The sequence below is a fragment of the Agrilus planipennis genome, unplaced genomic scaffold, assembly GCF_000699045.2.
Source record: "Agrilus planipennis isolate EAB-ADULT unplaced genomic scaffold, Apla_2.0 scaffold146, whole genome shotgun sequence".
Classification (NCBI taxonomy): domain Eukaryota; kingdom Metazoa; phylum Arthropoda; class Insecta; order Coleoptera; family Buprestidae; genus Agrilus; species Agrilus planipennis.
This window is the reverse complement of record NW_020438977.1, coordinates 693,471-709,162: the sequence shown is the minus strand read 5'-3', so window position 1 is coordinate 709,162 and position 15,692 is coordinate 693,471.

Genomic DNA, 15,692 nt, shown 5'->3' with positions numbered 1-15,692 from the left:
AAAAATCTGGGAGTACATTTTCTCAATGTCCGCACTTATGACGTATTATGTGTGTAATCGAAACCTTAATAAAATAGATAGTAAGTAAAAAAGTTTTCTGTTAGAACACTGTGAGGCGGCATGAAATATAATTTTCCGTGAGGCTCATTGAGAGGATCAAAATTCTCTATATCTTGTGTATGTCATATATTCATGTATAAAGTCAGTGTACAGTTGTCTGATTTGAGGATTTGACTCTAATGTTTGCTCTAAATTGAGAAAACATTTTCTTGCAATGTGGTATAAATCCCCTTATATGCCTGTGGGTTCTTTAAACGGGAGTGCTACTGTGAATTTAACCGTTGAGTCCCGATGAGTACTTTGATAGAAATGTTGTTCTCCAGCTATTTCTTCATTAGAAAAAATTTGTTTATCGACAGTTTCCTCTAATTCCCAAAACACTGCTAACTGATTTTGAACTTGAACTTCTGCAACTAACGTTAAAAAGTTGCAGTTTACTTCGTTACACCCTGTAAATGGTGTCAATACGACCCTACTATTTCTCATATAAAAATAGTTTGGTACATTACTGGCTTATTTTTACCCAAAGTGAAAATTTTATGACATAGTGGGCTCCAGAATATGTTACTGCCAATGAGGATATCAATTGTTTGGGGTTTAAAAGACATGTGGTCGGCCAACGGCAAATGTTCTGGGACGTATTGTATTGTGAATTATTGTGGGAAACGATAAAGCACTGTAGTTGTTCGGTATTGTTACATGTCTGAAGACGTGCTTTTAGTTACGTTTTCTGTTTATATTAGGGTAAGGTCGCCTTAGTCGTACCAGTTCAAGGAAAATAGCTATAATTTCTGTTGTAATATAAATAAAAGAAAAATATTTACAATCATAAAATCTTCTTTTATTAACGAATCAAAAAACATTGATAGCCATTTAAAAATCTTAAAAAAAAATGTTTTTCAAAGGTTTTACAAAAGCCTTCCTTCGGTACGACTTAGGCAACTGGTTGCCTTAATCGTACCACCCATGGCCTAAGTCGTACTTAGACTACTCTTATATTTTTCCAACTAGAAGTGTTAGGACAATTAAAAAACTGCGTAGACTTATATGCTACGAGATCAATTTCAGTCTTCCTTCTTCATCATCATCATAAGGTCATCAGTCCTAAGACTGGTTGGACACGTACCTCCACTCTTTCCTATCCTGAGCTAAACTTCGCATTTCCCTAAAACTAGAACAACCCACATCCTTAACTATTTGCGAAGAGTAANATTAGTTCCTTGTGTTCCTTTTTCTTTTTTAATGTTTTTCAAATTTAATATAGGTCTCTTCAGTTTCTTTGTCTCCGTAACACCTAAGTCGTACCAGTACGATTTAGGAAGTTTATGCAGGTACGAGTTAGGCAACGGAGTGTACAAAGTTATAAATCAAAATTAATAACATAACCTAGAAATCGTTTACCGTTTGACCTAGCTCATGTCAACAAGAAAACACTACAAAAACAGACATAAATCAAAAAAATATCGATTTCATCATAATCTTCTCTGAAATGGCTTACGACTGACGTAAAAATATTAGTGAAAACTGTGCAAAAAACTTAATTTTTCATTATTTTTCGAGCGTGAAATCCGGCAAGCCGCCGCTTATTGTTGTTTATCCGTGCGACTGAGCAGTTCCATATTGTACCGCTAGATGTCACCTTTACATGGACGGGTGCGCAGATATCAACGTGGTACGACTTAAGAGGTGGTACGACTAAAGGTACTTTACCCTACTTTATACAAATTTTATTATCACATTTTAAAGGGACTTTATTCATACGCACGCCTACGAATTTCTCATCATCTGGACATCAATAAACAGGGATGGTTCGCAAATAAGTGCAATTACTGTCATAAGCCTTTGCAAGCACTTGTATTTCCAGCATTTGCAGTATTTTTAGAACTGAATTGGCGTTACCATCTCTGTTTATCGAAGGGCTACTATATATACCCCTGTATATATTAATTATTTCCAATCCTAGAAAAATATGAATTTCAGACACACCTGCGATACACCCAAAACCATCAGCACAATTATTATAAATAAAGATGTAACTTAAGTCAGAAAGCCCTCTCAGTTCTCCCTCAAGCTACAAGTTAATTAGCCTGGTCAATTCGTCGAGCAAAGTAATTGAATCTATCCTTTTGGGCCGGCTTCTCAATCACGGAGAGCGAAACAACCTACTCCCCGACTCTCAATATGATTTCCGCAGACAGCACGGCACCGGCCATCAACTTCTCCGTGTTTCCGAACACATTTCTGACAACCTAAACAAGCGCCGTCATACTTCCATGCTTCTGCTCGATATCCAGCAAGCTTTCGATCGAACTTGGCACGAAGGTCTCATCACCAAACTTATCGCCCTCAACACCCCTCCTAATCGGGCTTATCCGTTCCTTTCTCTCTAACAGAACTCTCCGTGTCCGCGTTGGCTCTACTTTATCTTCAAGCAAACTAGTCATGGGTGGTGGCCCCCAAGGCTCAAAGCTGTCACCTCTTGTGTGTAATCTTTTCTGCGCAGACATACCGTCCCATCCCTCGATCGTCACAGCTCTCTACGCCGATGACATCACCGTCATAAATTCCGCCCAACTCATTCTCAAGGACTCCGCAAAAAGCTAACAAGTTTCTGCCCCGATTACTAAATTGGTACCAAATATGGAAACTCTCCATTAACGAGGTCAAGTCGAAAGCAATTTTCTTCTCCCGTAGGACCCGAAAACCTCCCACCATCACCGTCAATGACCACCGCATCAAATGCAGCAACTCCCTTACTTACCTCGGCGTCGTCTTCGACAGAACAATGACATAGCGAAAGCACATCCTTGCCACCCGTGCCAAGGTCCTAGCCACCTTTATCTCCCTCACGCCCTTCTCCTAGAACAGCTCCACTTCCCATCAAACAAAAATCCGTGCGTTTAATGCAATTATCAGAAGCATTTGCTCCTATGCTATGCCCATTTGGGGCTATGCCGATTTCCTCCGTCACAAGTTCTTCAAGGCACTTAACATGCGAATTCTTCTTTCCGCACTCAACTACCCCTGATTCATCAGAAATACCCAAATTCTGAAAGAAAATTGTTGTATATTTAATAATGAACTTTGAATAACACAATTCTTTTCGGTATGTATTTATTCAACTGGTTAAAACATCGCCTACTATGCCACTATACATAAAAATGGTTTTCTTAGATCGNGAGATCGGGCTGAAACTATAGCTACAAGCTATCCAAGGATGGTACTATAGAATGTCACCTCAAGGTAGGCCTAGTGGCGTCATCTCTTGGTTAGGCCGGAAACTTATCAATCCACCCTCGTAGCTCGTTCGGAAGAGATGATTTTCCTGTGGAGGTGGTCGATAAACTATATATCATTGAGAAAGATAGGGAACTAATATAGTCACAAGTATATAACATGATAAATATACAAATAAGTTCTGAAATGAAGGTACAACAAAATATATATATACAAAGAAGAGGCTATATACAAGAGGTAAATACAATACAGATACAACAATAGATTCAAGAAATTACAAGGGGTGCAGATGGTTAGACATTCTAGGAAGGAAGGTATAAGGGAAATTTGGCAATAAAAATGAAAGTAGAAATAGTCACGTACAACTAATAAATGGAAGGTAATAAGCTCAAGATGAATAAACTAATAATACGACAGCTAGACAACTATAATAAAATACACAAAAGGTCCAATTCACAACATGCACTGCCCGCCTTGAAAGACCAAGTCTTTCAATCACTTCACAACAAATTATCAAATTATGTTTCGATGGGTAAAACACATAACTTTCTCACTGCACGTTTCACAGTTGTGTTTGATAATTTAACTAAGGCAACCCTTGGGATTCCATCTTTACCTGGGAAGAGGTCTTCGACTCTGCCCAATTTCCAATGGAGCGGCGGTAGATTATCTTCACTAACAATTACCAGGGAGCCTTTCTTTAAAATTGTTGGTATCTGCTGTTTCCATTTGGTTCTAATTTGGAGTTCGTTGACATATTCCTTACTCCAACGGGTCCAAAAATGTTGTTGTAGTCTTTGAAACCTTGATAATCTTGGTTGGGGAATGTCTTTCACGTCCGGATCAGGTAGTGAAGTTGGAGATCGTCCAATCAAAAAGTGGCCGGGAGTTAATGGGTTCAAATCATTAGAATCAGACGATAAGGATGACAAAGGACGGGAATTTAAAATACATTCAATTTGCGTCAATACCGTATAGAAATCTTCAAACGTTAAATTTGCTGTACCTAAAACGCGTTTTAGGTGCGTCTTAGTAGATTTTATGCCCGCTTCCCAAAGTCCTCCAAAATGAGGCGATCGAGGGGGAATATTATGCCAATTAATCCCTTCGGTTGACAAATTATTAATAACTTTTTCCTGATTTTGATTTATAAGTTTGTATAAGTTTTTAATTTCGGCGTTAGCCCCAGTAAAGGTAGTTGCATTGTCTGAGTAGATATTCTGGGGCCGTCCGCGCCTACTTATAAACCGTCTAAAAGTAGCTAAAAATGCGTCTGTGGTTAGACTTGTAACTAATTCTAAATGAACGGCTTTAGTGGAAAAGCACACGAATAGGCAAACGTAACCCTTTATTAGTTTAGCTCCTCTGGTATGTTTTTCTTTAATTAAGAAAAGGCCTGCATAATCAATACCACAATTAAAAAACGGTGGACAAGGTGTAGACGAGATTTTGGTAAATCTCCCATTTGATGTTCTATGCATTTCGGGTTTGTTTTCACACAAGTGATGCAATTTCTAGTGACAAGCCTAGCGGTATTGCGACCAGACAGTGGCCACCATTTTTGCCTAACTGAATAAAGTAATGCTTGGCTACTACAATGGAACAATCGTATATGTTCATGCCTAAAAAGTAATTGTGTGAAATTGTGTTTTGCTGGCAATACAATTGGATGTTTTAATTGATATTCGAAGGATGAATTACGAATCCTACCACCTATGCGAATCAAACCAAACTCATCAAGAAACGGATTTAACGTAAGCAATTTGCTTTTTGTATTAACAGATTTGAATTTTTTCAATGATTTCACGTCATCTCTAAAAACATCCATTTGCACAATTTTAGCAATGGTCTTGATTGAAAAGTCCAGTTCCTTTGTTGATAGTGGACCTGTCTTCCTATGGTCCCTTTTAGATCGACAATTAAAAATAAATCTAAGGCAATAACAAACTACTCTATTTAACGTTACTAAGCTAGAAAACCTATCAATAATACTAAAATTACTAGTCATAAGGCATAAAATTTTATCCTTGCGTTTCTCAGGTAAATTTCCTTCTGACATGGTTAAATCACTTAATTCGACTGGCCACGCGTCTGCATTTTCCTTTAACCAATGTGGCCCGTGCCACCATAGTTCGAAATGAATGAGATCTTTTAGTTTTGTGCCTCTCGAAATTAAATCCGCGGGGTTGTCGTGTGATCTGACATATCGCCAATCATCAACATCTGTATTTTTTTGAATTTCTGAAACTCGATTTGCAACAAATGTCTTCCAACGACAAGGAGCACTTTTTAACCAGCATAAAGTAATCTTAGAATCACACCAATAATAATATTTGGTAATATTCAAATTTAATGAGTTACTAACCTTTAATATTAAATTAGACAATAAAACTGCTCCACACAACTCTAATCTCGGTAACGTTTCTTTGCGTAAAGGTGCAACGCGTGACTTCGCACACAACAAATGAATTTCTGACGTTCCAATGTTACTAATGGATTTTAAATAAACACAGGCTCCGTAAGCCTTTTCTGACGCATCAGAGAATCCGTGAATTTGAAATTCTGTCGCATGGCTACCAACAATAAGGCGGGGAATCTTTACAGTGTCAAGTACATCAAGTTGGTCTTGAAATTTTATCCAACTAGTAAAAATATCAGATGGAGGAGATTCATCCCAACTGGTCTTAAGCTGCCATAATTTTTGTATTATTAATTTAGCGACAACAATGAAGGGTCCTAATAAACCTTACGGATCAAAAATACGAGCTGTTATTGACAAAATTGTTCGCTTTGTAATTGACTCGGGAATGTTTACAGGTTTTGAATAATGAAGCATATCTGTATTTGGATTCCAAATTATACCCAGTGTTTTTTCGCTACTATCACTACCAATTACCATATTTTCTTGATTTCCACTCTTCTCTTTGATTTCATTTACTATCTCTAAATTATTTGATGACCACTTACGGAGTTCAAATTTACCCTGACTTAATATATATGTGATTTCTTTCTGAATGGTTTTAACTTCATCAATATTGCTACCACCAGTAAGAAGGTCATCGACGTAGAAGTCATTACGAATAATATTACATGCTACTGGAAATCTGTCACTATTTTCTTCGGCTAATTTATTTAAACACCTTATAGCAAGAAATGGGGCTGACGCTGTACCATAAGTAACTGTATTGAGCTCAAAACATTTGAATTTATGACGGGGTTCTTCTCTAAAAAACACTCTTTGATATTTTCGCTGTGATTCATCTACTAATACTTGACGATACATTTTTGCTACGTCAGCGCCAATAACTATTAAATGCTGCCTAAAACGAATAATAATCGAAATTAAATCATTCTGTATTGTCGGCCCTACCATCTGACAGGACCGTCAAAAACTGACCTTCAAAAACTGCCCTAGTTTTGGTTGTTATGCTTGAGCTTTTTGTTACTATGTGGTGTGGAAGATAATAACATGAACCTAATTCTTCTGAAGTATCCTTAATTTCCGACATATGATTAAGGTCTATATATTCTTTCATAAACTTTACGTACTCTTGCTTCGCAATTGTATTCTTTTGCAATTTCCTTTCAAAATTAAAAAATCTATTTAATGCAATAGTGCGTGAATTTCCTAATTTATTTATCTTTTCATTAAAGGGAATCTTAACGATAAACCTACCATCCACTGAACGACTAACTGTTTTTAAAAATTGATTTTCGCACTCTAATTCTTCATTCGAGAAATTGTGATTATTATTACTACAATCTTCTAGCACCCAAAATTTTTCTATCTGTAAATCTAATGCAGAATTATTATTAACCTTATTAATCAGGTAACTTTGACAAGACGGGGAATTATATGGATATGTAAGAGGGCCAGCTACCACCCAACCTAATTTCGTTTTTTGTAAAATGGGTTTATTGTTACCTAATTGGATTTGTCCCACACAAAGTAACTCCCAAAATAGAGTTGAACCTAGCAACATATCTACTTTATCAGGTACGTTAAATGAACTATCTGCAAGTGTAATATTTTGTGGAATATCTAAGTCATCTATGCTAAATGAATGGGTCGGTAACAACTCTGTAATTTGATCTAACACTAGGCAGCTAATGTGTTTACTGTATTCGTTATATTTAGATTTAATTTCAACTTTAGTTTGATACTTAATGCTAGAAGAAACTTGACTTATACCAACAACAGAAGTATTAGTAGGAAATTTAGGCAAATTTAAATATTCAACTAATTTACTAGAAATAAAATTAGATTGTGAACCTGAATCCAATAGTACCCTGCATTCTTGAAGAGAATTATTTTCATTTCGAACGTAAACTCGAGCTGTAGACAGCAATATTTGATTATAAGTCTTATTATGTGCTGTACAATTTAATACGGACGTTTCTTGAGACGTACTTGGCAATGGTTCGTCTTGTTTTGTTTTTTGCAATGTACATGTTTTTGGACAATCGACTTGTTCAAAATGTAACAATGTGTTGTGCCGTTTTTTACATTTTCTACAGGTAGAATTAGATTTACATTCACCAATAAAATGTCCCTTTCGTAGACAATTCAGACACAAATTTAATTCCCTAATTTTCTTTATCCTATTATCAACTGATAGTTTAAGAAAACTATCACAACTATAAATACTGTGGTCCCGTTTACAAAAAGAACAACATGATTGATTGTTAGCTAAATAAGAAGTGGTGCGATTGCTATAATTTCTTCTTTCTTTAACTGCAATTTGATTGTTGGCTGCTACATTTAAATCTAATGCTTCTAATAAATCACATCTTATCTTAAGAAAATGATTCATGTCATCCATGGATGGAACCTTATTTTTTACGTTGAATTCTTCCCATTCTCGCCTAGTGCGTGAATCTAGCTTTTTAACTATAATATAAATAAGTAGCGTGTCCCAATGTTCGACAGGCTCACCTAATGATTTTAATGAACGCAAATGCTTTGAATACTATCTTAAATTATAACTATTCTCTTTACTAATAGGTGGTAATTCAAATAAGGATTTAACATGATTATGAATGATAAGTCTCTTATTTTCAAAGCGGTCTCGTAACAAATTCCAGGCTATATTATAATTGACAGAGGTGACTTCTAATGATTTAATAATTTGCGCTGCTTCGTTGGTTAAACATGACTTCAGATAATGAAATTTTTGAACATTGGATATGGATTGATTGTCATGAATGAGTGATGAAAAACTATCAAAAAACTCTAACCACTGCTCATAATTTCCGTTAAATTTAGGAAGCTCTATCGTTGGAAGTTTTACATTTGTGACACTACTATTAGATGAAGATTGCGAGACTTCTTGTGATTGATTAGCGTTATGTGAAATCAAACTGTTTGCTTCGGCTATGGCTTCGAAAAAGTCATCTTCGAAGGCTTCGCGTTCTTTAAAATTTGCATCAGCTTTGTCGACAGAAAGAATTTCGATGTCAGCTTGTATTTTATTGAACTCGTCTAATAAAGGCTCTATGCTATTTAACCTACTCCTAATTTGCGCTATGATTTTATCGTCAATTACTTCATTTTGAAACTTAGCTAAATAGTTTTGAAAACGGGTTAATTGGCCTTTTTGAGATAAAAGTCCCCAAATCCATATTTCAAAACGATTTGACGCAAACGAATGTAAAAGTTATAAAAATATAGGAAACTTACAGGACAATGGCCACTCTTTGATTGTGTTGCACACGTTGATGATGGTAAGCAGATGAAATAATTTGATGATCACTACGTTGAATGGTTTCGAAATCGAACTCACGTAAATGCCTTAACTTCGACAGTCACTTGCAGAAGAAAGTGGAACCGGAAGTTGAATACCATGAACTCCAACAGCAACTAGGGAAAATGAAGTGGAACCGGAAGATTTTAGATAAACTTCGACGATCACTACGTAGGCTGGTAAGGACAAAATTGGAGCCGGAAGTTGAATGCCTTGAACTCCAAATTACGAAGAAAAATGCAGTGGAACCGGAAGTCTTCAACTTAACTTCGACGATCACTCAGACCAGGAACATAATCGACCCCAAACGACGGTCACCTCAAGAACAGAAGTGGAACCGGAAGATGTGTTTACGTGAAACACCAAACCAGCACAGGAATACAATTTGAACCGGAAATTGTTCACTTAATTTCGACGGTTGGTTTTTTCACAGTCACTAGTGATCACTACACAAAATTAACTTCCAAAGTTGCTAAATAGATCCGGCTCGAAGGACCAATGTTTTGAATTAAAAAACACTTCAATAAATAAAAACACGATGGTTCTTAACAAATCTATTTAATCTATTACAGCTCGTTCGGAAGAGATGATTTTCCTGTGAAGGTGGTCGATGAACTATATCTCATTGAGAAAGATAGGGAACTAATATAGTNATTATCTGCAAGTGTAATATTTTGTGGAATATCTAAGTCATCTATGCTAAATGAATGGGTCGGTACAACTCTGTGATTTTATCTAACACTAGACAGCTAATGTGTTTACTGTATTCGTTATATTTAGATTTAATCTCAACTTTAGTTTGATACTTAATGCTAGAAGAAACTTGACTTATACCAACAACAGAAGTATTAGTAGGAAATTTAGGCAAATTTAAATATTCAACTAATTTACTAGAAATAAAATAAGATTGTGAACCTGAATCCAATAGTACCCTGCATTCTTGAAGAGAATTATTTTCATTTCGAACGTAAATTCTAGCTGTAGACAGCAATATTTGATTATAAGTCTTATTATGTGCTGTACAATTTAATACGGACGTTTCTTGAGACGTACTTGGCAATGGTTCGTCTTGTTTTGTTTTTTGCAATGTACATGTTTTTGGACGATCGACTTGTTCAAAATGTAACAATGTGTTGTGCCGTTTTTTACATTTTCTACAGGAAGAATTAGATTTACATTCACCAATAAAATGTCCCTTTCGTAGACAATTCAGACACAAATTTAATTCCCTAATTTTCTTTATCCTATTATCAACTGATAGTTTAAGAAAACTATCACAACTATAAATACTGTGGTCCCGTTTACAAAAAGAACAACATGATTGATTGTTAGCTAAATAAGAAGTGGTGCGATTGCTATAATTCCTTCTTTCTTTAACTGCAATTTGATTGTTGGCTGCTACATTTAAATCTAATGCTTCTAATAAATCACATCTTATCTTAAGAAAATGATTCATGTCATACATTGATGGGACCTTTCAAACTAAATTCTATTGTTTCGCTATCGCTATCTTTACCTATAATTTCATCGTCTTCGATACCTACTTAACAACCCTTATTAATAGCTGGCTTTCCCTCGCTTACTTTTTCTTTGAATTCTATTCTATTCAATTTCAACTAGTCTGTACATGTTCTGTTAATACTTTTCCTTCTAGAATGTTCTCCCTCTATTTACTAACAATCCTGTCGTATAAATACCCTTCATATTTCCTACTTATTACCGAGCGGCATGGCCTAGAAGTCTAGACCATTGCTTAGCATTCGGGAGGACGCCGGTTCGATTCCGGGTCCGCCTGCCTTGGTCCAAGTTTTTCTGTGGTTTCCTTGGATTACTTAGGCAAATGCTGAGGCAGTAATATTCCACAGATAATCTTTCATTCTCTTCTGTCTTCATTTCGTCCGTCTCATCTTTCTCACCCGAACCACCACCCACNTAAGCTCAAGATGAATAAACTAATAATACGACAGCTAGACAACTATAATAAAATACACAAAAGGTCCAATTCACAACAATGGGAATGTATACTACAATCTCCCCCACTTAATAAAGAAGTACACCTCTTCCATTTAATTTTAATACATATGTTATGGATATGATAAAACAATTATTACTAATAAAAGAAGGAATATTTTATAGACCACAAATTATTTATAAGCTCAATTTTTCTACGGGTCTTCTCTCTCGTTGGGATCGTCGTATTTCAGGTAGTGGAGTACTCATTGGTCGGCCTGCAGGAGAAGCTGGTGAAGTCATACGTATTTTGCTCGGCTTATCCGCAATTTTCGCTGGTGTAGCCAATACATCTCTCACACTACCTTCACAAATGTTGGTATTTGCACATCACCCTGCGTAGTATCCGTCGGAGAAGAAACAACTTGTCGTCCGACGGGCTTATCAACTGAGTGAAAGCACCACGGTAGAACAGTAAAAACTGAGGAAGTCATGTCAACCTCTGTTTTTCGTAGTTGATTAATATGTCGTTGAATAACATATCCATGATCTAACTCTAACATATAATGTAGCTTTCCTGATCGCTCTACAATTGTACCAAACTTCCATAATGCAGATCCAACGTAATTACGAGCTTGCACTCGATCTCCTATCTTAAGACATCGATAAGGAAGTTCTGTATCAGGTATACAAGGCAACGCATCTGCTGGTTTAATCAAGTGAAGACGTGTACGTAGCTGCCGATTTAAGTGCAATTCAGCGGGTGTTTTTCCATCACCAAGAGGAGTTGTTCTATATTTAAAAAGGAAAGCATTTAGTTTGCTCCTGAGATTTCCCGATTCATCTGACATTGCTTTGAGTTTTTGTTTGAACGTTTGTACCGCACGTTCGGCAAGACCATTTGTCGCTGGATAATTTGGTGGACTGAACCGTTGTTCAATGCCGCTCTGCTGACAAAATTGACGGAATTCTTGAGATTTGAATAAGGTAGCATTGTGACAAGCAGACACGGTAATCCATTTCTTGCAATATTTCCTCCAAGGCAGTTATCGTAGATCGTGATGTCGGTGGTTTTGTAGACATGGATATCTCTATCCACTTTGTCTTAGCACCTATGACGATTAAGAATTGATGATCCTTGAAAGGTACAGCATAATCTGCATGTATTCGTTGCCATGGTTTTTCTGGGGCTTGTCATTCATGTAACAGAGCTTTAGCAGGGTCTTTTTTTACTTCAGCGCAGCGTTGACAAGCTTTTACTAAACACTCAATTTTATTATCAATTCCAGGCCAATAGCATAAAGTACGTGCGATACTTTTCATCTTAACCATCCCGATATGAGTCGCATGCAGTTCTTTTAAGATAGCTGGTCGAAGAGAAGCTGGTACATATACTCTCGTCCCTCTTATGACGATACCTGTTTGAAGCGTATATTGTGGACTTACGTTACGAAGCTGTGTCTTTATTTTACTAAGTTCACGATTTGTTTCGCTTCGAATTTGCTCCGCGGTAATCGGCGATGTATCAGTCGTAGTTGCTACGGTTATTTCATTTACTTGAAAAGACTCTTCACAATAATCTGTGAGCTTAACATCAAGTTTTACTGTCTCGAAAAATAATCGACATTAGCATGGTCTTTTGACGGTTTATGTTTTATTTCATAATCAAATCCACTAAGAAATTGAGCATATCTTAATAATCGGTGAGCAGAGATAACTGGCATAGATTTTTCTGGGTGAAATATTCGCTCTAGAGGCTTATTATCGATTATAAGAGTGAATTTTCGACCATATATACAGTGATAAAATTTCTTGAAGGCCCAGTACACAGCAGTAGCTTCTCTATCTAATTGACTGTAATTGCATTCACTTTTGATCGGTGATCGAGATGCGAAACTGATTGGCCTCTGTTCTCCATTTTGTGTATGTGACAACACAGCAGCAAGTCCATGTGGGCTGGCATCAGTGGCTAATACTAGTGGGAGGTCTGGATTATATGTTACTAGCACTCTATCACTTGCAATTTCAGCTTGTATTGTCTTAAAAGAATTTTCACGAGCTTGTGTCCACTTGAATGATATATATTCTTTTGTAAAAGTCGATTTAGAGGGTACAAAATAGACGAAGCGTTTGGAATAAGCCAATCCTAAAAAGGACTTCACTTCACTGACATTTGCTGGACGCGAGGCTTGTAATACTGTTTGTATCTTATCTGGTGTTTTTTCAAGCCCTTTTGCACTGATTTGATGTCCTAAATACTTAACATTTGTTTTTGTTGACATGTAAATTATTTTTTCTTAGCTGTTCAAGACACTTTATAAGACGTTCTTCACATTGCTCGAGTGTGTTTCCTTGAATTAATATGTCATCAAAATAAGAAACAGTACCTTCTACTCCACCTACTATTTGATCAATAGCTTCATAAAATAAATTAGGTGCTGTTTTGATACCCATAAACAGTCCTTTTACCAGATATGTGCTCCACAGGGTGGAAACGGTTGCTATCTTCTGATTTTCCTCATCAAGCATTAAATGCAGATAAGCTTTGTATAAATCCAAAACGCAGAAATACTTCCCATTATTGAGTTTATTGAAGATATCTTCTATTTGTAACTGGGCATTAAGTGTGACTTTATAATCAGCACGAACTCTCACTGATTTGTGAGGTTTAGGCACAAGTACAGGTGTTCCCCACTCAGCCATTTCAGTCTTTTCTAAGATACCTTGTGCTACAAATGATTCAATTTCTTGCTTCGTTTTTTCTTGTAGTGAGTACGGTATCGTCCTGGGCTTTACAAATATTGGTTTTGCATTATTTTTCAGTAAAAGTTTACATTTTATTTCTGGTATTAATCCTACAGACGGCTCAAACACCTCTGAAAATCTTTTGAATATATTTGTTACTGTTGTCTTTATGTTACATACCATCCTCGTCGTTGCAGTATGCTGATTACCCTCTGACGTGTTCTGCAAATCTATTTTTAGCTTTTTGATCCATTCTCTTCCTAGTACAGGTGATACTTTCTGTGGTACAATATATACATTTCCTTTAGTCTGTATCCCTACATATTGAATAGGTACGCAAGCTACTCCCAATGGCTTAAATATTTCACGTGTATATGTACGAAATTGCACTTTTGTCTTTTTTAATACAATGTCTGTATTCAACTGTTCAATATCTGCCTGAGAGATTATTGTCATTTCGCTGCCTGTATCCATTTCAATTTTTTTGTTTTCATTTGCTATCTTGACACTCACTATAATTGGTTGCTTTGTATTCACTACTTCTTGATTTATTTCATATATTTCATCATTATCATCTTCATTATCACTATCGTCTTCTTCTTTTTCTATTCGTTTGACAGCTTTATTAGTTTTTAATTTAGTTGAAATGCAAACTTTCTCAATATGTCCTTTTTTCCACAGGTGTTACATGTAAGCTTTCTCATAGATTTATAGTCCCTTGCAATGTGATCGTCTTTACCACAACATAGACAGATATTTTGCAAATTACAGTCATCAATGCTTCTATGATTCTTCTTTTCTTGATCTTTCTGTCTATATTGTTGCCTTTTATGATATGAGGTGTTTCCTCCCCACTTGACAATGATCTCGCATAATTGTTTATTTTATTTACCTGATTCACATCAATTCTTGATGATGTATACATTTTATTTTGCGTTTTTGCTGCTTCAATAGCTAAAGCTACTTCAATTGCTTTTTCTAGATTAATATCAGTTCCTTGTTGTAATATTTGTTCGCGTATTTCTACATCTTGTATTTCTCTGATAAATTGTGCTTATAACAATTCGGATCTTGAGTCCAATTTGCAGTTGTGGATAAGTGTTTTAATTCTGCTATATATTGTGCTATTGACTCATTACCTTTTTGTATACATGATAAGAATTTATGTCGTTCTGTATGAACATTTGAAAGGGGACACAATGTTTTTCCAAGAGTGTAATTAATTCTTCATATGATTTCGAAGCAGGTAATTCAGGTGAAGTCAGACTTGCTAATAATTGATAGTATTTCGCACCCAATGCATTTATGAGAATTCTCGCCTTTACAGTATTCATTTCGGCTGATTCCCCATGTAAATTTTTTAGCTAGAAAAAATTTTCTAACCTTTCTTTGTATGATTTGAATGTTTCCTTTTCTTCATCAAATGCTTCGAATTGTATTGTACTTTTATTTATCTCGACTTGTGGTACTGTATTACCTGTATTATTACGTAATAGTTGTACTAGAATTAGTGACTGTATTCTTAACGCTTCCAAGATTGATATTTCTCCCACCTGCGCCATTTTGGTTTATTACTTTTTTCTTTTATCTCATCGCCACTTTGTTATATATTTAATAATGAATTTTGAATAACACAATTCTTTTCGGTATGTATTTATTCAACTGGTTAAAACATCGCCTACTATGCCACTATACATAAAAATGGTTTTCTTAGATCGATCTGTTTTACTATAGATATATATAAAGATATCTATGGCAGTGTATATTACAAAACTGGTCTACCTTCACTCCTCGAGGCTGCAGTTAGGTTCGCGGCTAATCTCCGGGCCTCAGTAACAGGTCACCCAAACCCGTCCATCTCGACACTTTCCGACTTCGCCCCTAAACCAAACGACCGTTTCAGAAGGCCCTGCCACCTTCTACTCTGAGCTGCTCCCCTTCCGCTCATTCCTAGTT